General features: G+C 45.0%; 1 protein-coding gene across 1 annotated transcript in view; it reads right to left on the reverse strand.

Annotated features, from left to right (window-relative positions):
• Window positions 1-12850: 12850 nt before the first annotated feature.
• MGARP (mitochondria localized glutamic acid rich protein) overlaps window positions 12851-23948 on the reverse strand; it is a 103978-nt gene continuing 92880 nt past the window's right edge. Inside the window, exon 11 of the mRNA XM_077476921.1 lies at window positions 12851-14972. The gene's annotated coding sequence lies outside the window, so the exon portion shown is untranslated. The remainder of the gene's footprint in view (window positions 14973-23948) is intronic.

The raw sequence follows: 23948 nt of genomic DNA on the forward strand, positions 1-23948 counted from the left end.
ACACTACCATATACTACCCTAACCTGCCACTATACCACCCTAACCTACCACTACACTACCATATACTACCCTAACCTGCCACTATGCCACCCTATACTACCCAAACCTGACACTATGCCACCCTATACTACCTTAACCTGCCACTATACTACCCTAACTTGCCACTATACCACCCTATACTATCCTACCCTGCCACTATACTACCCTAACCTGCCACTATACCACCCTATACTACCCTATACTACCCTAACCTACCAATATACTACCATATACTACCCTAACCTGCCACTATACTACCCAAACGTGCCACTATGCCACCCTATACTACTCACCCTGTCACTATACCACCTTTTACTACCCTAACCTGCCACTATACCACCATTATACTGCCCTACCTGACACTATACATTACTGTACCCTATACTTTACCCTCCTACCCACCCTGTGCTGTGTACAGACATACTACTGTAAATACAGGTCACTTATGGGCTGGGAAAGGCATTTTTGACAGGGGGCAGTGTGTACAGGGAGGGGGGATAGTGTAAAAAAGGAATGGGAACAGTTTTTACAGGGAAAAAGAGACTCAGTGTATACAGGGGGTCAGTGTATATGGGGGAGGGGGGTAGAGTTAATAGAGAGGGCAGAACAGTGAGTACAGGGGGTGTATTTAATTTAGGATCAATTTCTGGTTGTGTTTAGACTAAAAAAACACACCCAGTGGGTAGCATAATTTAGCCACATCCACTTTTTGCTGCTGCGTGCTACGCTGTTGCCCAAATGAAGCTCCTGCTCCTTTTTGAGCAACAAGCTTGGCACGCTGCGATTTTGTGGGGGGGAGGGTGCCAGATATAGGATCTGCCTAGGATGTTCTAGGTATGCCCCTGTTGTACACCCCCTTCTTGTTAGAGGGATCATACCAGACTTGCCGCCAGGGTTGTGCCTTAGAAAAGAGAAGGCCCCTGTGCTAAAACCGTGTGCTACCTTTTTGTGGATAACTCTGCTTGCTGCTTCAAAATAGTGTCCTCATCCAAGCTTTTCCTAATCCTTTTCCCAGTTCTACAGAGCAATAAAAACAACAAAAAAGACACTATCTGCCTGATTACTGTCTAAGGAATGAGTAAGTTTGGATGGATCTGGTTGAAATTACCCTGTGCCTAGCTGTTTGCTCCATTAAGGAATCAGAACGCCGGACCAACCTGGTCTGTGCGCTATGTAAGGAACTAAAAAAATGTTTTTTCCGCCAAAACACAGTATTATAAAGGCAATTCCAACATAAGATGTTGCAGGAACAAACTCCCACACATAAACACAGAGCACCAGTCTTCTAGAAAGCACAGTGGTGTCCATCCACCCATGGTCACACCACCTCTGTAGTTTGGATGACAAGTGCTGCAGGAGAACTTGCAATAGAAAATGTCAGAAGGGTCCAGGGATGCTTTTAACTTAAAGGACTTGTAGTTGGGAGCGAGCCAGAAGATTATCCACTAATTGCTTACAGGTTGAACTGTAACTTTATTGTTCCACCATCACCTCACCTGTTCACCCCTACCTACAGGACAGAACATCGCTGAGAATGAGAAAATCAGTTAAACATGTGTAGCGCTGGCTCCTGACGAGCAGGCGCTATGGTTTTTTGAAAAGTTAAATTGCCTGAAGTCACAGTTGGGCTTCGGGACTATTTCTCTAAATTTCTGGTTTCAGTACCAGTCCAGCTGGGTTGCACTGGGTTCTCCTTGACCACAGGTGTCGCTGTCACTGCCGGCAAGAGTAGAAACGCAGTCTAGCTGGGTGCATTGAATGCCACTTATCTCGGAACCAGCCCAGTGGGAGTGTTTTCCTGCTGTGCATTCTGGGGGGTTGGTATTTAAGGTACCAACGCCACGTTGGCGGGAGTGTTTATTTTCTGTTTGGTTCTGGTGGCCCTCCTGACCCAGCCCCATGGCCCTCCTGGCCTGAGGTGCGGAACTATGCATCCTGAGTCTCGGGGCCGGCTGGCCCGAGGCGACGCAACTGCAGAGACAGGCCAAAACGAATTTTAGGGCCTACTGATCCAAGGGTGGTCCAGTGCCGTCTCATCTGAAGGGAGAGGCCCAGCAACTGAAGAACCCCAGGGGAGGACTCTTTCAGGAGAAGACCGTGCGCAAGGCTGGTTTCCCTGAAGGAGCCTGGAGGCTTAGTTGAAGGACGCAACCTGGATCAACACTCATATCAGCTGAGAGAAACTGGTACTGTATGTCAGTTCTTTAAATTTATCCACATCCCTTAATAACGCTCATGTGTATCTCACAAGTCTGTGGCAGAGACTTTGTCAAGCACCCCACCGGCTGCTAGGTCTAGTGAGAGGAGGTCTATCCGGGGGTTGTTAAATCCAGTTGTGAAACAGTTTTTATTCTCTGGATTTTCTCTAAAGACTTCCATCTTGCAATCTACTTGCCTGAACTCACTCCTAACCCTCTACCCTCTGTTGAGAGACTTTGTTTTTTTCTGAATAAATAACCCAAAAGAGGATTCAGTGTCAGTTTCCATATTCTCTGGGCCATCTACCACGGGGACCCCAAGATGGAGAAGCAAACAAGTGAGGTAACAGTAAGCCCAAATAAAACCACCAACTCCTTCAGGGGGTCAGTGCTACACATGTATTCCCTGCTTCCTTTTCTTTTAACCCAATCACCTTTTTCATTATATTGAACCACTTGCTGTCCAGCATAGCATAATAGTGTATTCCGATGGCAGGGAAGCATCCCTGCTGTCAGAATACAGCAGCTCAGCAGGAGGGATTCCCTCATCAACCTTGAATGTGTGGATGGGGGAACTGGGTCATTTTTTTCTGTTCCACTGGTTGAACAGAAAAATTATCCATCAATGGGCTGCCTCTGTGTTTGTGAATACTTATTTATATATGTCCTACATCAGTCAAAAGCCACTTCTGTTCATGGTGCACAGGGAGCACACCATGAGCCCTACACAGCACTAAAAAGCTGGGCAGCAGGAGCAAACCTTTAGGGTCACAATGCTGACAAACAAATACAAACTATGAATAGGCAGTAATCCTATCAATGGAAGTACATGGGGCTGCGTTTATTTATTTTCTGTGACAATATTGAGTCTGGGGAATATAAAAAAGTGCTAAACTCCGTTCCAGGCCGGGGAAAGTAATATATATATATATATATATATATATATATATATATATATATATATATATATATATATACATATATATATATATATATATATATATATATATATATATATATATATATATACACATATATATTGCACACTTACCTTGGTCCAGCTTGGCAGAATGTAAGTACACATATCCCATACCTAATTCGCTGTTGAGGAAGCTGAGTGTAGTTTTTGTCTCTACTACAGCGATACAGTAGCTGCAATCTTCTGTGTTTTCCTTGGATTCTGAGCAGGCTGCTTCCCCTCTGCACCCTAACCACTTGAGGGTTCACCAACACTGCCATTGATCATAGAATGCCTTGTATTTTTTTTCAATGAATACAAGGTAGGGCTTCTATGAGACTTTGAGAGCTATTTTACAGGTTACTACAGATTAAAAAAGGTTGAAAAAAAGACTGCCTTGGGGCCTCATTCTCTCATCATAATGTCAAGTTATTTTCTGTTTTATATTACAATAGCCTTTTTTTATTGCTTGCTAAGCAGAATTGTTTTTAAATATTTGTAACTGAATGCACCACATTTCTTTAGTCTTTGTTAATGTTGTACTATTGTACTATGCAATTCAAATTACTTAGTTCATTTTATCATTCAAGTATGTCGCTCTCCCAGCGGTGCTAACCATCTAATTTTGTCACCACACACATCCACACTGTGTCCCTGTAGGCTTTCTAATCCAGAGGGGCAAGAACGAGGTAGACACTTGGTAACAGATGGTTGCTGTTGCCACAACAACGTTACCTTGGTAGTGGATCAGTATATATATATATATATATATATATATATATATATATATATATATACACACATAGATCTGTGTGGATACTAAAGTAAATCTCATAAGCTGTGAATAAAGTGGCAGAATGGAATCCTGGCATCTTTGTTCTGCATTGCAGTATGAGACACCAAGTACATTATTACTAGGTGTTCAGTTATGTCTATTATTTACATGTCTGTGTCTCTTGCAACAGGGGACATCTACTGAGGTTTTGTCTTTCAACCAACCTTTAGCTCTTGGCCCGGTCATTACAAGTACTTAATTTTGACCTGACCTTTATTCTTTGCTGTTGATCCTGACATCCATATGCACATTTGTAGCACCCTCCTAGATAGGTGCTATGAATTAATTTAAAGTTAGTTGTATTTTTGATAGGTAAATCTAGTTGCCACACTGTAGTCAGCATGGCCATATTGATTTGGTAGGCAAAAGCATATTCTGCTCACTGTAAACAGTAAAGCTGCAATCTACTGAGTCAGGTCTGCTCGGTGTGTTCAGCTGCTACCAGTCTGGTCTATAGCTTCCTCTGTATCCAGGCAAGAGAAGAAGTTTCTGGGTGATAGGTATGAAGCTATGCATATGGCAGAATGAATACAGTCCTGGCCTATCCCAGAGAGGCATGCTCTGATTTTATGCTGAGTAACTGTATATATTCAGTAAGTACACTGAGTTCTAGGTCCTTTCCCAGAGTGGATTAGTCCAGCCTTTGGGGGGCATGCTGCCCTTTCAGGCTGAAGCTAATGTTGGTGGGTAATATTAGAGGCTTGAATGTTGGGACCCAGGAGTTAAATGGAGCTGAGGGGAGGTGTCTGCTGAAAATCTGTCTGGCATCACTGGAAAGTTTTGCTTGCAAGTTGGATGGAGGCTACCAGCTGTACTTGGGCCTTGTGAGTACAGACATTTGAGAGATCTTGGGGAACCTTTTGCTTTAGGCCCCCCTTTTAAAAAAAAAAAAAAAAATTCTAGCAAGTTCCTCAATTAAAAGACGGCATGAAGAAACCGTATAAAAATCTACTAAAACGAATGTCACTTTAAATTCAGTAGCATGTAGGGCAGCATAAAGGGGATGTAGGGCAGTGTACAGAGGTCAGTAGTAGGTAGGGTAGTGTACAGAGGTCAGTGGTTTGTAGGGTAGTGTACAGAGGTCAGTAGTAGGTAGGACAGTGTACAGAGGTCACTAGTATGTAGGGCAATGTACTGAGGTCAGTAGTATGTAGGGCAGTGTACAGAGATCAGTAGGATGTAGGGCAGTGTGCAGAGGTCAGTAGGATGTAGCCTTATCAGTGAGTGCCCATGAAATGCAGCCTTAGACTGCGGCACCGAGATCAGCCCTAGGCACCGCTGCAGCCGCTCAAATGAAAGCGGCCCCCCCTTCCCCAAGGCACCCCCCATGTTGAGGGCACGCGGCCTGGTATGGCTCAGGAGGAGGGGGGGGGCGCTTGCTCGTCCCCACCCCCTTTCCTGGCCGACCGGGTAGCATGCTCAGATAAGGGTCTGATATGGACCTAGGGGGGGACCTCCACGCCGTTTTTTCGGCATAGGGATTCCCCCTTTAAGTCCATACCAGGTGACAGGGCCAGCGACGCCTCCTTCGCTGGCACCATCTACCTGGAGCCGCGCTCAAAATGAGCGGACTTTCATCCGGGCGGGAAAAGTCCGTTCATTTCAAAAGTACGGCGGACTGGCGCACACACAAACTGTACCATGCCGAAATGCGAGTAAAAAAAGTCCGCCGGAGCCTACACACAGGCAGATTGTCCGCCGGACTTTTCCACCTGATTGTTTGATCGTGTGTACGAGGCATACGTGTAGCAAAGCCCTGAGTCCCTTGAGGCCTAATGGTGACCTCCAGAGTCAGGGACAGCTGACATCCTTCTGTGTAGGTAGTGGGTCACAAGGCTTGGTGGGTGTAATGCAAGATGAAATGATTGGCGCCAGACACTTTTTGAATGCAAAGAGATTTATTGTCTCTTGAACAGAACTGTGGGAGAGAGGGTTAGGGCCAGGACACCCTTAAGTAGATACAATGATAATTAGCAGACTCTGAGACTACTATAGAAAGACATCTATACAGGTGAAGGCCTCCAGCCAGACATCACTTCTGTATAGGCAGGACCGCTGTCTCCTATGGCAACAGTCTTGTAGTAGTTACTAATGGTAGTATATTCAACTATTGGCAACACAAACAGTTCTCTGTTTACTCCACAATCACTTACTGTGGATCTTCACTCAACGAACTCCCAGTCTTTTACTAGACTTCAGGTCCAATAGCCACTAGATCCCCTGAGCTCTTCCCCTTTTAGCTCTCAGTATCTTCTTCAAGCATCATCCCCACTTCTCTACAGAGTCCCTAGGTTGGCACTCACAGATACTCTTCAAGCATCACCCCTGATGACCCACTAGGTCCCTGGCTTGGCACCCACTGATGCTCCACAAGCGTCACCTCTGCTGTGTCGCAGGGTCCCTGGCTTGGCACTCACTGAAGCTTTCCCACATCTTCACCATCCCTGGCTGGTGAGAAAACTGCTCTTTTACTGACTTCAGCTTACTCACAGCAGTCTCCGGTAACAAGGTGGTTGGGTCCTTAGTGGCAACAGCTTCCCCTTCTACCTCCGAACACAGCTGGTTCTCCATTTGGCTTCTGGTTGGACTGCAAGCAAGCCCTACCCTACACTGCTCTCCTGCTCATGGAAAGGCCCTCAGGCAGCCTAGCAGCTAAACGTTCCCAGGATAGGCCTCAGGCTTCCGGCCTAGCAGCCCAGGGCAGCGCATCACGCGTCCACCCAGACAGTCGTCCAGGTGGCACAGAACCCTGATCACCTGACTCCACCGAAATAAATAGGCTCTCCCAGCAGGCCAAGGGACCAAAGAAATCCCTACCCATTGGCTGAGACACCCCATCCATTTATGTCTGAGCTTGAAAAGCCCCTGTCTTATCTAATGTCACCAGCATAGTGCCACCTATTGACAGAGGAGAAAGGGTGCAAAAAGTCCAGAGTTAGAGAGGAATCAATTGATATCCTAACAATTAGCCAAGGCAACTATCACTTGGCAACTAAATTTGATAGCAACCCTTCCTAAACATCAGGGTGCTACATCAGGATAGAACACACCTCAAGGTTGCCATCATTGGCATGTGAAAGCAGGAAGAGTTTGCCATCTTTTTAGGAAAGGGTTATTAACAGAAAGAGAAGTTAAAGCATATTAAACCCCAAACCAAAAATGTATTATATTGTAGCTTACAAATCATTGGTGGTGGCTGCATTGGTTTTCTCTGTCTTTTTCCCCATTTTCACTTGGTGACCTTGCCAGTAACACACCTTTTGTATTATTGAGGCACAAATCTGGAGGAATGAGCACACGAAACAGCAGCATTGTCAGTGGGGGGTGGGGGCGGCTCACACTTTAAAAGCAGTTAAAACAAGCAGTTTTTTTTCCTTTTGGGATAAAGGTTTTGCATGAATAAATAAGCTGATCATTTTAATCATCCCTGCCAGTGTTAGGTGGTTTATCTCATTTGCTGGCTGAATTACTAGATAAAAATAGAAAAAGAATTGTGTCTGTGAATGGGACGGGAGTTGGGTAAATATTTTAGCACAACACAACATATTCTTAAGTTTACATACGAATCATCGATTTGTATGAAAATTCAAGAAACCAATTTTACATTTTTTTCTCTGTGGTACAGAAGAGACTGAAGAAAATTTTCCAGGACTGCTCTGACTTGTGTTGGAGATGTCAGGGAGATAGAGGCACCGTGTTACATATTTTTTGGAAATGCCCCAAATTAAAGAACATTTGGACAGAGGTTAGATGTATTCTTCAAATTTTTATAGACCGTATCATACCAGAAGATCCGGCCTTTTTTCTTCTGCATGTGTCTCATATACCAGAAACGGTATACAAAGAATCTATCATTTGTCATATTTTAGATGCCACTAAGGCATGTGTTCCTCTGACATGGAAATCATCGCTACCCCCCAACAATAGGGATGTGGTTACGTAAAGTGAAAGAGATTAGTAAATGAGAGGAATTAGTTCTCTTTGCACAACACCAGCAGGAGCGCTACTCCGGGACATGGTCGTTATGGGTATGGAATGGCTTGTTTGCCTTGGAGGAGGGAAGCACCCTCCTTGACTATAATTTGAACAGTTAGGGCAGGTACTTAAGGTTTTAATTTCAACTCTTTCCCTGCTGGGCGAGCACACTGGAGGTCTCCATGGACTGGCTTTATTTTCCCTTCTTTTTTTTTTTTTGTTCTTTTTTGATATTGTTAATATATAATGATATAAATCTGATTGGGACAGGTCCGAGACAATAGGGGAGGCAGTAGATAGGGTCCTTGGTTGATTATATGGTATAGGTATAGGAGACTACATATAGGGGTCTTTTTTGTGGTTCCTAGTCCCGAATGGGAAGGGTATTTCAGATGGTGACCCAATTTACTATACGGTTGATATAATGTGGTGTTATAAACCTGAGATGTTGAAATGTAATGGTGTGTTGTGTGTTTCTTCAATGTATGTTTTTGAATGTGTCCTATGATTAAATAAATAAAAGAATTGAAAAAAAAAAAGAATTACTAGATAAAAATAGAAAAAAAAAGAGCCTAAAAAAGAGAAACGAATGCAGCCATCACATCTAAAAATTGGTAAGCTGCAATATAATAAATGTTTGTTTTTGGGTTTAAAGCTGTTCTTCAACATACAAACAAAAAACTAAAAGTCAGCAGTTGCTGACTTTTAATAATAGGACATTTACCTGTCCAGGGATCCAGAGCAGTCTGCACTTGAGTTTGCACTTCGGCATGTTTACTTTGAGAAGCTGGCTGTGACCACTTGAGGCTTCACGCGTGAGCCGTCCTGCGCTTTGTGAATGGTTCCACAGCTTTCTGGGACCAGTGATATGTCCCAGAAAGCTACGGGTGAAGGAAAGGGGGGATTGCCACAGCGATCCAACCAAAAGTGGGGGCGGTTACCTGTCAAAACCAGGTACCTGTTCCCCTCTAAAAAAAAATAAACTGTCAAAACCTAAAAAGGAGGGGGGAGCAGACAAGCGGTAATTCCTCTTATGGTATAGTATTGAAAAATACAGAGCTGCATCACATCCCTGGAATCCCAGAGCTGCATAATCCCTAGCACACCTGAAAAGTCAATGACCAGAACTTTTAGGTCTACTAAATCTGATGATCTCACCCTTTGCAGTGTAATCAGCAGTCATGTGTAAATTAAATCTGATACATTCAAAATTACACAGCATGTGATCTTGATCATGAATACCCTTATGGCCATTTTTCAGATGATGTGACTGGATTAATTTTCCAACCAAATAAAGTCATCCAATGCATGGTCTAAAACATATTTAATAGCTTCTGTCATTTCCAATGCTGTATTACATAAAACAATGGGATGTAAAAGTTGGCTACTATCACAAATATTATTTTATTGCATACAAGCGTCTTTAGTGAGATGTGGAGCAGCTGCTTGATGACACTCCAAAGGCTCATGAACTCTAACATGCTGCCATCTAGTGTTCAAATAATATAATGGCAGGGATCTGTTCTAGCTTGGATGGTTATCACTGACTTGTAATAAAATGCAGGGAAAATGAATGTATGTTTCCATCCATTTTATGATTTTATGTGTTAGTAAGAAGAGTTAAACATTCAAGTTATAAAGACAAAATAATAAAATTAGAAATTAGAGGCACCAAGACAGATATGCATGCTACATAGGATAGCTAAATTTTTTTTAGAAAACAGTGGCGTGCATAGCACGCTGAATGCTGGTGTGTCACTAGGGGGGTTATTTACTAAAGGAGAATCCACTTTGCACTGCAAGTGCACTTGAAAGTAAAGTCGCTGTAGTTCCGAGGAGGACATGCAAGGAGAATAAAAAACAGCATTTTAGCTTGCACATGATTGGATGATAAAATCAGCAGAGCTTCCACTCATTTGAGATCGAACCCTTAGATTTAGAGCAACTGCACTTTCAAGTGCACTTGCAGTGCAAAGTGGATTTGCCTTTCGTAGATAACCCCCTAGGTGTCCCTTTATGGTGCATTGCTTGTAGTGTGGGAATGAAATAAGCCCCAGCACTCAGCAGACATAATATGGCACCATAACTTCCTCCCCCACCGTGCCCACTGTCGTGATCTATCTTTGCGCGTACAAGCATATCTCAAAAGTAGAAAAGCCCTTTTACCATGCAGTGCTATTACTAGGGCAGAAGAGTGTGACTGAAGCAGAGCAAGGCCCTGCGTCAATTTCAATGGGAGGAAAGAATGTGACTGCGTTGCTGGCAATGAAGAAAAAAAAATAGCACTGTATTGATGTCAGTGAGAAGGAGGGGAGCTGGGAGGCTGCAGTGTAGGGGTTGCCACCTTTTCTTCAATTCAAACCCAAACACTTTTGTACAGCTATTTTTTTTATACATATATTTTGCTAATAAATAACATTTCTAATCATATGAAATTAATAACAAGAGTCCCCCTTTACATCAGAGTCCACAGAGCTCCCTTTTTACATCTGAACTCGCATGCCACGTACACACGATCAGACTATCCGGCGGACCAGTGTCCACCAGACAATCCGCCCGTGTGTGGGCTCCCGCTGACTTTTTCTTTCCAAAAGTCCGGCGGACTTAGAAAGAAGTTTTGACTCAAAATTGTCAATCTGGCCGTCTGTGTGCTAGTCCGCCAGACTTTTGAAATGAACGGACTTGCCCACACAAGGAGAAAAGTCCATTAATTTTGAACGCGGCTCCAGGTAGATGGGACTAGCGAAGGAGGTCAATGTCGCCGCCTCCATCAGCAAGATTGACATGTTACTAGCCCCGTCACCTGGTATGGACTTAAAGGGGAAGCCCTAGGTCGAAAAAACGGTGTGGGGGTCCCCCCCAAAGTCCATATCAGACCGTTATCCGAGCACACAGCCCGTCAGGAAAAGGGATGGAGACAAGCGAGTGCCCCCCACCCCAAAGCACCTTGTCCCCATGTTGATGAGGACAAGGGCCTCCTCCCGACAACCCTGGCCGTTGGTTGTCGTGGTCTGCGGGTGAGGGGCTTATCGGAATCCGGGAACCCCCTTTAATAAGGGGGCCCCTAGATACCGCCCCCCACCCATGTGAATGAGTATTGGGGTACCATGTACCCCTACCCATTCTCCTGGTGAAAAAAAGTGTAAAGATAAAAACACAACACATGTTTTTAATATAAATTTATTGCACAGCTCCGTTGGTCTTGGGGGGTCTTCTCGCCAGACTCCTCCGCTATCTTCTGCCAGCTCTTTTACTAGCGGAGGAGCCTGGCTTTCTTCTTAGTCACTGCCGCCGCCATCCGGGGGTCTTCTTCCGACTTCGGGGGTCTTGTCCCCCTCTTCGGTTCTTCTTGCCGGGCCTCCGCTTTCTTCTTCCAGCTCTTTTACTAGCGGTGACCCGGTCTTCTGTCGCCGCCTTCTCTTCTTCTTCCTTGAGATGTTGACGACAGGCACGCGTTGTGCGGCGACTTATATAGGGACAATGGGCGGGGTCACTGGGTGATGTCACATCATTTTTCTGTTTGTAGCTTGGGAGAAGGAGTGAGGGAGGAAAAGAGAGAGACTGAGACAAACACATTTTTTGTTTTGGAGAAGCATTGGTGAATGGGATGTCTAGTGTAACATTCCCAATTATTGCGATTACGTTAGCCAAGCCAAACTGCGCTATTGGGTGTATCCGTTGCTCACATGTGAAAGTGAAGGGCAGTTTTGGAGCCTATACCAGGATTCATGATATTGCTCATCTATTTCTAAAAACTGTGTCATTGAGATACCTTACTAGCCAGTTTTCCACTGCACACTCTCTACTTCCCCTCTAATATAGCTGTTGTATGGGTCTTTGAAAGGGACAAAATAATAAAAAGCTTTTTTTTTTCTCTTAATAGATTTGTGTTGTGTTGATGTGCATTTACATGTGTTGTGTTAAAATGCATACATGGCACCAGCACTGTGGTGTGACCAGGATACGTGGAAAATGATTGTTTTCTGTGTAGCCTTACAATGAGCTGGATTCTTCCAGTATGGTAAAACTCAGGTCACTGCAGTATGTGTGTGCAGGGCCATAGATAAGCTGGAAGCTGGAGTGCAGCTGCATTCTTTGCAGTGCTTGGTCACGGGTGTTGGTGTAAGATCCTTGGCAGCCTACAGTAGTACCTGACAGTCACAGGCAAGCACAGACTAAAGCCTAGCACACACTAGTTTTTTTTTTTTAGTTCAACCCGCTGGGTGACAGCTCCAGTAGGAGCGGCTGTATTAACAATCCGATGTTAGTACAGCAATCTCTCCACAGTTCTATTGTATTCTGACAGGTGAACGACTCCTCTGCCAGAACACTGCGGTCAGCGCTCTCATACATTGGCTCAGGGCGCTGATCAGGAGCCAGTCAGCTGTTGGTTTTCCAGCATACTCGTCTGACTGTGGGACCGGCTGCCAAACACACGGGCCGAAACTCAGATGTTTTTATTGAACCGGCTAATATCGTCCAACGTTTGGCCCGTGTGTACTAGACTATAGTCTGAAGCACTGTTCACAAGTATATTTTGCTGTTGTGGCCAATGTTTCCCCAGAAGTGTATGTCTGAGAAAAAGTCCTCACTTAGCCTTGGGGAAGGAATGACCTGGATTCCCCAAATTCCATTCTTTTCTGCTGCGGCTACTCAAAGCTGACAATTGCTGGTGTACAATTTGACCTTAGAGGACACCATTGTCATAGCAATAATGCATGCCCATTCCATTTTGTGCTAAATAGCTAAACATTGTAACTAAAAGCAACATTTATAGCCTTCTACAATCCCTTTTTTACCTAATAAATCATGCTTGATAAGAAAAAAATACTTCACACAAACACACAGGTGTAAAGGGGCTTTTATTTTCCTTAGTGAGTCACATAGAGGAAATATCTTTGTTGAGAAAATACTGTTTAGTATACAAGGTGTAACATTTAAGAAATGCAGTAAACTTGCATATAGCTTCTATAGTGCTGACCCATTTGGGGTAGCTACTAATGTAGTGTTCAAGGCAGATAACTACATGGAATGACAGCAGGATTGGGTGAGGTAGGAAAATGACTACAAAGCCATTCACAGTGAAGTTTATCATAGGATATGTCCAGAACCCTATGAAGGTTAAGTGGTTCGCACCTCACACAGCAAAAGCACCATAAGCAGTATTAGAAAGCCACTTAAAGTGACTCAGCATTCACAACATCTAAATGAAAAATAAAAATACAAACTCTTGACATGAAACAAGCATCCCGATGACATAGTATTTGAATAACACCATAGAACGAGTAAGGCATGGAAAGCTCTATGCTTTAATCCAGAGCCAATCAGTTTGGAGAAGATGTATCCAAAAGATTAGTTTTTTGGGTGCAGGTGACACAATATGTAAAAGGTCTAGCCATGTTATTGAAGTCAGGACACAGGCTTTATGCCTTACATTAGACCAGCGATCTCCAAACTGTGGTCCAGGGGCCGGATGCGGCCCTTTGCTTGTCTTTATGCAGCCCTCTGGACACTTTTCCTCTCACTGATATTAACAACTGCCACTATTTCTCCCACTGACACCAATGCTAGGACACTCTTCCACCCACTGACACTAAAGATGGTGCACTATTCCTCCCACTGACACCAATAATGGGGTACTATTCTTTCATGGACACCGATGATGGGGCATTTTTATTGACGCCAGGACATTTTCTACCCCCACTGGCCCCTCTAAAGTCTGAAGGATAGTAAATTGGCCCTTTGTTTAGAAAGTTTGGAGACCCCTGCATTAGACCAATGCCCCTGTTTATATATAAACTTTCCATGGGTACACAGCGGGCGTAAGAATGGCCTGTGCTCATACAGCCAGGCAAACGAGCTGCGATCTATTCCTAGCACACTCTGTAGAAAATATGCATTCTAATACTTTCAAAACAGTTATTACTTTTATATGTTGATAGAAAATGCAGCTATAAATGTAAGAGCTAATATCAATTTTACACCGTTGTTTGAGCTGACAAATTTGTGAATGTACTTTATGTGCCTTATTGCTTGTAAACATGTATACATCCTTGTTATATTACTATATATTTACATAAAGCTTTACCTATTCTATAAATGTTTCTGCTCACTGTAAGAGTTTTACACGTTTTTGCAATCCAGTTATAGAACACATTAAAAATTGAGGCTTTGTGCAATTTCAAGAACACCAGACTTCCCCACCTTCCATAGTAAGATGTTTGTTGTCTGTTTTGTGATTGTAATAGAAGAAGCAGCACATTTCTGATCTGGTTTGTTTCATTTAATTATTCAGATTCTTCTACACGGGTAGCCTTGTAGTGCATTTGCAGGTATGGCTTTAAATATTATTTTACTTAATGATACATTGTGCAGACTGGAATAACCCATAGAAACCAACTATCCTTCATTATTTGGACTGTTCCATACTCATGAAAGTAAAACCAATTGATTGCTAAGGGTTACTATCATTTGCATATCAACATTGCCCTATCACATTAATCCCATATCATCCTGCCCTAGGATTAATGTGCACACTTGCATAGAGTACTACACAGCCAGTCTTTTTTCTGAATGTTGACTACTTTTTGATTTGGCAACAATCAGGATCAACTAGATTGTGTCTCTTTAAAATGACGAAATGCCTGAACGATAGAAAACGGACTTATTGCTTTTTAGGTATCAAAAATAATTCAATACTTTACCAATAAAAATATGTTATGCGTTTTACAAATTAGTACCACAGCACCCTTAACCTCTCTTCCAGCAATACAAATAACAATATATAAGAAAGACAGAACTACTATAGTATAACACCAGTGATTCCAATGGAGGTGAACAGTGACATCATAGGAAATGAGAAGCCAGCACTGTACGATGGGTTTGGGATTGTGACCTTGATGTATCTGGGATTTGGAAATTCTGAATTTCAGCAACTGTACTGTTTATGTGGAACGATTTCTCCAGTCTGTATAAAAGAATAAACAATATTGAGAAAACACAAGTATAAGGTTGAGACAGAGCAAACTGGAAAATAAATTGGTTAGCGGTACACATCAGAACCCCTAATTACCTTAGACCCTAAAACCAGGGTAGGATTTTGAGGTTTATAACAGGATGATAATGGCAATTGAAACTTTATAGGTACCAAGTGAGGCAGGTAGCATAGGGATGAAAAAAATCGAATAAAAAGGATGCTTGAAATTTTGCTGAGTCTCTATTGTTCTGTCTATGTAATAAGCCCAGTGGAGCTCTCCGCATACTACTACTTAACTGTTTTTCTATATAATGACAGTTTTCAACCTAATTATTGCTTGTAGACATGCCCATTTCCCACCTTAAACTCCACCCACTCCAAAAAAGTTCATTCAACAGCTGGAAATTGTATACATAGCTTTAAAAGGGAGCCTATCATGCTTGCTATGTGCCACAGAATAATGTCGCATACACACGACTGGACTTTTCGAGGGACTAGGTCCGGCGGTCTTTCCGACGGAGTTTCGGCGAACTTTCCGAATGAACGGACTTGGCCACACACAATCACACCAAAGTCCGATGGATTTGAACGTGATGACGTACGACTGGAATAAGGAAGTTCATAGCCAGTAGCCAATAGCTGCCCTAGCGTCGGTTTTTGTCCGTCGGACCAGCATACACACGAACGGATTTCTCGTTCCGGCGGAAAAATGTAAAGTTCTATTTCTAAAGTCCGCCGGATTTTTGGCAAGCAAAGGTCCGATGGAGCCCACACAAGATCGAATTGTCCGACGGACTCATTCCGTTGGACCTTTGCTGTCAAAAAGTCCAGTCGTGTGTAAGCGGCATTACATTGTATTCAGAACAGAAGACTGCCCGATTGCCCAAGTCCTGGAGATGATGATAGTGCCAGGGTAGATTAAACATTAGTAGTATCATGTACAGTGACCTGCCTGTTCTGGAACTGGGACTTTTTACAGGAGTTAGACACTTTGGCGCTGGATGAGAACTTTGGCAGTTAAGACATATTGAAATTGAAAGCTTCCTTTGAAAAGACTGTCTAAAGCAGCCTTCTTCGACCTGGGTGCCATGGCCTTTTGAGTTCTTCAGGGGCACCGTGGCAAAATTCCTAAAAATTGCCCCTAACTGCCCAAAAAATTGTCCACAAGCCAGCAAGTGGATCAAGCCACAGGTTTTTACTTTGCACCATGACAATCAGCGGCAATGACCACACATTGATCAAAATTTGTCCTGTTCCTGCTGAACCAGTTTTAATCCATCTATAGCCAACTTGACACTGTTGTTTACAATAGAACATGCTAGCTTGCAGATGTAGCAGTTAAAGGGTGGAGAAAAGCCACTGACATGGGCACTTTCAATGATCAGCTTTTATTTATTTATGGAAATCCTTTATCAAAAAAAAAAAAAGAGAACCTGTTGCTGTAAGGCCCCTTTCACACTGAGGCGCTTGTAAACTGCCAGAAAAACACTAAAGCACCTTTGAAGAGCTTTCCATTCATTTCAATGGAGAGGGGTGTTTTTTCACCATCCTGCCAGCACACTGCCCCAGTGTGAAAAAACTCATTGATTTGAATGAAAATAGGTTGTCGTGAGCTTTTCAGGCACTTTTTTAGTGTGAAAGCACCTGAAAAGTGCCTCAGTGTGAAAGGGGTCTAACTGCTTAAAAAGTGTTAGCTGGAGTTTGAATTTTTTTCGGCTAGGTTTCCTTCCATAAATAAGAAAAGAACAAAACAGCGCCAAAGACGATGGTTGGAAATTAGTACACAAATTATTAAAATGATACTATGGGGGTTATTTGCTAAAGGCAATCCACTTTGCACTTCAAGTGCACTTGGAATTTCAGTCGCTGTAGATCTGAGGGGGGCATGCAAGGAAAATAAAAAAACAGCATTTTAGCTTGCACATGATTGGATGATAAAATCAGCAGAGCTTCCCCTCATTTCATATCTACCCCTCAGATTTTCAGCGACTGCACTTGAAAGTGCACTTGTAGTGAAAAGTGGATTTGCCTTTTGTAAATAACCCCCAATGTGTCAAAGATGGAAACCAGACCACAGCTGCTCTAATTTTGGTAGACCAAAAAGTTATAAGAAAGCATAGAAAAGCAGCACTGGTCCTAAGTCCTTCTATCTAAACCTCCAAATCTAATAAAGGATAAAAAATGTCATCATCAATATTATAAGTGTATAGATATATAATTTAAACAAACCAATATAAAGTCCTAATGTACAAATAGTGTATAAGGAAGTTATCAATATTTACAGCTTGGCACTTTTGGGATATTCTTTTTGGATCACTTTATTGACTGTTTTTGTTTTATTTTTTATTTATTTTTTGGCTGTTTTCTATATAGTTGATTTGTATTGATTTTTTTTTTTATATTTTTGCACAAATATTTTATATCATTATGTATTTTTCCATAATTTGCATATAGTTTCACGAGCACTTTGCACCTTATGTATGTAATATTTTTCACTATATTTCATAGAGCAACCTGCACTTTATTGATGCACTATTTGCACATTAGGATTTTATATTGGTTTGTTTAACCACTTCCCGACCAGCGCACGACGATGTACGACGACAGAATGGCACGGGCAGGCATATTGGCGTACATGTACGTCCAATATTCGTTGTCGCCGTGCCATCGCGCTGGTCGGGACCCCCGTGAGTCCGGTCGCGGGACCCGCGGACTCGATCGCCGCGGGCATCCCCGTGATCGTATCACGGAGCGGCCGAATGGAGGAAATGCTGTATAAACAACATTTTTCCATTCTGCCTAGCAACTAGTGACGCTGATCTCTGCTCCATGTGATTGGAGCAGAGATCAGTGTACACTAAATGAAAGCCCAACCCCCCCACAGTTAGTAACACACCCCTAGGAACACTTAACCCCTACACTGCCACCCACTGGTTAACCCTTTCACTGCCAGTGTCATTTACACAGGAATCACTGCATTTATATAGCAGTGATTACTGTATAAATGACAATGGTCCCAAAAATGTGTCAAAAATGTCCGATGGGTCCCCCACAATGTCGCAGTCACAATAAAAATCGCAGATCGCCGCCATTACTAGTAAAAAAAAAAAAAAAAAAAAAATTATTAATAAAAATGCTATAAAACTATCCCTATTTTGTAAACGCTATAACTTTTGCGCAAACCAATCAATAATCGCTTATTGCGATTTTTTTTACCAAAAATATGTAGAAGAATACGTATCGGCCTAAACTGAGGGAAAAAAATGTTTTTTTATATATTTTTGGGGGATATTTATTATTACAAAAAGTAAAAAATAATGCGTTTTTTTCAAAATTATCGCTCTATTTTTGTTTATAGCGCAAAAAATAAAAACCGCAGGGGTGATCAAATACCACCAAAAGAAAGCTCTATTTGTGGGAAAAAAAGGATGTTAATTTTGTTTGGGAGCCACGTCGCACAACCGCGCAATTGTCAGTTAAAGCGACGCAGTGCCGAATCGCAAAAAGTGGTCTGGTCTTTGACCAGCAAATTGGTCCGGTCTGAAAGTGGTTAAATGGTATATCTATGCACGTATAATATTAGTGAGGTTCACATATAGGATACATTGTTTATCATTTATTATTATCATTTATTTCAGGTACTTCCCACACCTCCCTCTCTTTCCCCCTGCTCTTTCGAAATGCACTGCATTCGTCTTTTCTCTCATCTGAAGTACCTGCTATCATCCTAGGTGACTAACATTCCAATCAATGTTAATACTGCTACCACTTCTAAACTACTCAACCTAACCTCCTCTTTTAACCTAACACAATGGACACAAGCCACCACTCACTCCAAAACGGTAACACACTCAACCTCGTATTCTCCCATAGTTGCACTCCCTGCAATCTCTCTAACACACCCTTTCCTCTCTCTGATCACAACCTTATCCTTTTCACTCTCTCCTTGTTTCCTACATCCAATGCTGCCAACCTACAAACCACTACCCGCAGAAACATTCACAACCTCAACCCTTCCCTTCTTCACTCTGCTACTGATGGCCTTTATGACAAATTCGCACCCTTGTCCTGCCCAGACCTAACCACTTCCATCTACAACAACACACTGTCAGCCTCCCTAGACGTACTTGCTCCTCTTGCTACATGCAGAACATGGCCCCGTCTGCCACAACCCTGGCAAACAGACGACACCAGAAGTCTCAAGAGACACAGCCATGCTCTTGAGTGAGCATGTCGTAAATCTAAGTCCCTGCAAGATTTTACCCTCTACAAATCTGACCTTCTCAAATACAACTCCTGCCTCCACACTGCAAAACAAACCTATTACAACACTCTCATCAAAATCTCTCATCCAAACCTAGTCAACTCTTTTCTAACCTTAATTCCTTACTTCACCCCCCACTGCCCCCACGCACCAACTTGCTTACCGCTCAACAGATTGCCAACCATTTCAATAGCAAAACTGACACAATTCGCAAGGAGGTATCCACAGGGCTGGTGCAAGAATTTTTGACACCCTAGGCGAAATCTCATTTTGCCGCCCCCCCCCACTTTGGTTCCGCCCGTGACCCTGTAACACATGTGACTTGGGGAGGGGAGAGAGGGGGACTGAGAGGGGGCTGAAAGAGAGGGGGATAGGAGGGAGGGCTGAGAGAGAGGGATGCTGTGAGAGAAGGGGGGTTGAGATAGTGGGGGCTGAGAGAGGAAGTGCTGGCTAAGAATTGAGGGAGGGCGAAAGAGGGGGGTAGAGAGATGGGTGGGCTGAGAGTGACGAGTGGGCTGAGAGAGAGGGGGGGTTAAGAGAGTGGGGGCTGAGAGGGGGGCTGATAGAGAATGGGGGGATGAGAGAATAGGGAGGTCTGAGAGAAAAGAGAGGGGGCTTAGAGAAAGTGGGGCTGAGAGAAAAAGGAGGGCTAGGAGAGAAGGGGGGGCTTAGGGAGTGGGGACTGAGAGAATAGGGAGGGCTGAGAGAGGGGGGATGGCTGAGAGAGAGAGGGGGGCTGAGAGTATAAGGATGGCTAAGAGAGGGGGTGGCTGAGAGAGAAGGAGGGGCTGATCGAGGGAGGAGGGCTAAGAGGAGGGGAGGACTGAGAGGGGAGGGGCTGAGAGAGAGGGGGCTGAGAAAGAAGGGAGGGGGACTTAGAGAGAGGGGAGGGGGGCTTAGAGAAAGGGAGGCTTGGAGAGAAGGGGGCTGAGAGAGAAGGGAGGGGGGCTTGGAGAGAGGGGGGCTGAGAGAGAAGGGAGGGGGCTTGGAGAAAGGGGGGCTGAGAGAGTAGGGAGGGGGCAGAGAGAGAAGGGAGGGGGCAGAGAGAGAAGGGAGGGGGGCTTGGAGAAAGAGGGAGCTGAGAGAGAAGGGAGGGGGGCTGAAGGCGAGGGGGGCTGGGAGAGGGGGGGGCTTGGAGAGAGGGGGAGCTGAGAGAGAAGGGAGGTGGGCTGAGAGAGTGGGGAGGGCTGAGAGAGGGAGGGGGACTTGGAGAGAGGGGGGGCTGAGAGAGGGGGAGGGCTAAGAGAGAGGGGGAGCTGAGAGAGAAGGGAGGGGGGCTGAGAGGGAGGGGGGAGGGTTGAGAGAGGGGTAGGGGACTTGGAGATAGGGGGAGCTGAGAGAGAAGGGATGGGGCTGAGAGAGGGGGGGGCTGAGAGAGAGGGGGGAGGGCTGAGAGAGAGGGGGGAGGGCTGAGAGAGAGGGGGGAGGGCTGAGAGAGGAAGGAGGGCTGAGAGAGAGGGGGAGGGCTGAGAGAGAGGGGGAGGGCTGAGAGAGAAGGGGGAGGGGGCGCTGAGAGAGTGGGGAGGGCTGAGAGAGGGAGGGGGACTTGGAGAGAGGGGGGGCTGAGAGAGGGGGAGGGCTAAGAGAGAGGGGGAGCTGAGAGAGAAGGGAGGGGGGCTGAGAGTGAGGGGGGAGGGTTGAGAGAGGGGTAGGGGGCTTGGAGATAGGGGGAGCTGAGAGAGAAGGGATGGGGCTGAGAGAGGGGGAGGGCTGAGAGAGAGGGGGGAGGGCTGAGAGAGAGGGGGGAGGGCTGAGAGAGGAAGGAGGGCTGAGAGAGAGGGGGAGGGCTGAGAGAGAGGGGGAGGGCTGAGAGAGAAGGGGGAAGGGGCGCTGAGAGAGAATGGAGGGGGGCTGAGAGAGAGGGGGAGGGCTGAGAGAGAGGGGGAGGGCTGAGAGAGAAGGGGGAGGGGCGCTGAGAGAGAATGGAGGGGGGCTGAGAGAGAGGGGGAGGGCTGAGAGAGAGGGGAAGGGCTGAGAGAGAAGGGAGGGGGCTGAGAGAGGGGAAGGGGGGCTTAGAGAGAGGGAGGGGGAGTTGGGGGGAGATGAGAGACCCCTAGCCCTGCTCCTGCAGTTCCACCTCTGTCACAGTCTTTGTCTGCAGGTGTGTATGATGACAGACAGTACCTTCCATAACATGATACCAGTCTCCTGCTTTTATCCGTCCAGTTCCAGTGGCTCCCGCAGCAGCCTGTGCCTCCTGCCCCTTGTCTGTGACAGCTCTGTGCCCCTAGTGAGCGGCGAGACTGTCCTCCAGATTCGTGCCTCACATCAGAGAGTGGAGAGGAATTTGGAACAGTCCATGCTCGGGAAGCATGGGGTACGCTGCGCCTGGGGGAGGCGGGGTCAGGGGGCGAGGTCAAAGAGGAGGCGGTGCCACGGTGGAGTTCTTCTCCAAAGTCCCGGGCTCTCTGGCTTATCTGCCCTCGGCCAGCCCCTCGCTTTTCACTGGCATGTAGCAATGGATGCCCGGCCGCCCCCACATCTCCCCAACGTCACACGTCAGAGAGCGCCCTGGGGATTGCTGGACATATGACACTCGCTGCGCTGGCTGATAGAAGAGCAGAGGGGGATTACTGTCTGGACTGGGAACATAAGGGCGGAGAGTCAGGGCTGCTTGATATGACTCTATGGAGGACAGTGCGGGAATAAAAAAGCCAGCGGCCAGGCGCCCTAGGCAGCAGTGCGCCCTAGGCGGTTGCCTAATCCGCCTAGTGGTAGCACCGGCCCTGGGTATCCAGCATTCAACTTCCTCTCCTACCCAACACAACAGGTCCAACACCACGCTTAATATTCTCCTCTTTTTGCCCAGTTACCACAGATGAAGTTAATATACTCCTCTCCACTACTACCTGTTCCCTGGACCCTGTCCCCTCACAATTACTGCTACCACCTTTCCACTCTATCCTCAACTCCCTAACCCACATCTTCAACCTCTCCCTCTCCTCTGGCACCTTTCCTTCCCTGCTCAAACATGCACTGGTTACTAGACATGTGCAGACTGAAATATTTCGGAATTTTGTTTTCGTCCGAAAAATAAATTTATTTAGTTACTCCCGAAATTTGTTTTTATTTATTGTAAAAAAAATTGCAGTCGTCCGAAAATCCAAATTAATTAAGGTCGAATCTGTCATTGAAGGCTTATGGTGTCTGTCGAATGTTTAACCACTTCAATACTAGGCCTATTCTGGCACTCCTCTCCTACACGTAAAAATCACAATTTGTTTGCTAGAAAATTACTCAGAACCCCCAAACATTATATATATTTTTTTTTTAGCAGACACCCTAGGGAATAAAATGGCGGTCATTGCAACTTTTTATCTCACATAGTATTTGCGCAACAATTTTTCAAATGCATTTTTTTTCACGATTTAAAGTGGTTCTGCACCTTTAAAAAAAATATTAAAAGCCACAAATATTGCAGCTGCTGACTTTTAATAAACTGACACTTACCTGTCCCAGGGTCCAGCGATGTCGGCGGCAGATGACGAGCAATCGCTCGTCTCTCTGCTGCCCCCGCCGCCATCCTCTGTCAGGGAATCGGGAAGTGAAGCATTGCAGCTTCACTGCCCGGTTCCCTACTGCGCATGAGCGAGTCGCGCTGCGCGTCTCTGCTGGTCCCCGCTGTGTCCTGGGAACTGTGTGTTTCCCAGAACACAACGGGGGGGGGGCGCATCTGCGACGGTCTTGTCCCGGAAGTGGGTGCAGATACCTGGATTATCCAGGTAACTGCACCCCCCTCCCCCTGAAAGGTGCAGATTGTGGCACCGGAGGGGGGGAGGGATCAGATGAGCGGAACTTCCACACGGGTGGAGGTCAGCTTTCAAAAATAACAAAACAGTAAAGTTAGCCCAATTTTTTGGTATAATGTGAAAGATGATGTTACGCCGAGTAAATAGATACCTAACATGTCACGCTTTAAAATTGTTCACACTCATGGAATGACGCCAAACTTCAGTACTTAAAAATCTCCATAGGCGATGTTTTAAAAAAATTTACAGGTTACAAATTGAGAGTTACAGAGGAAGTCTAGAGCTAGAATTGTTGCTTGCGCTCTAACGCACGTGGCGATAACTCACATGTGTAGTTTGAATGGCGTTTACATATGTGGGCGGGATTAACGTATGCGTTCGCTTCTGAGCGTGAGCTACTGGGGACAGGGGCGTTTTAAAAAATGAATTATTTTATATTTTACTTAATTTTTTTTATTTTTACAACTTTTTTTTTTGATAATTTTTATTCCTATTACAAGGAATGTAAATATCCCTTGTAATAGGAATCTATGTGACAGGTCCTCTTTATGGAGCGATATGGGGTCAGTAATACCCCACATCTCTCCTCCAGGCTGAAAAGCATGAGATTTTGAAAAAAAAATTCACCGATCCCATGCTAACAGCCGCGATTGCAACGTCCGACGGTCATAGAGATGATTGGTGACCATCTGGTCACCGGAAATAGCTATCGTCATCATCCGGCGCCGGACGATTCTTTCTCCAGGTCCCCGATGGCACGGGAGAGCCCGGAGAAGCACCGGTTGGCGGCAGGACGGGGGGGTGTCCCCTCCCGTCGCCTGTAAGAACGATTAAGCGGCAGGACTGCCGCTATGATCATTCTTATGGTGCACAGAATCGCCGGCTGAAAAAAAGGATATCTGAATGTTGCCTGTGGCTGCTAGCATCATTCAGATATTCCCACTGAAAGTCCAG

The sequence above is a fragment of the Lithobates pipiens genome, unplaced genomic scaffold (genome assembly GCF_037356315.1).
Source record: "Lithobates pipiens isolate NorthernLeopardFrog02 unplaced genomic scaffold, aLitPip1_a1.2 Scaffold_13, whole genome shotgun sequence".
In the NCBI taxonomy this organism is placed as follows: Eukaryota; Metazoa; Chordata; class Amphibia; order Anura; family Ranidae; genus Lithobates; species Lithobates pipiens.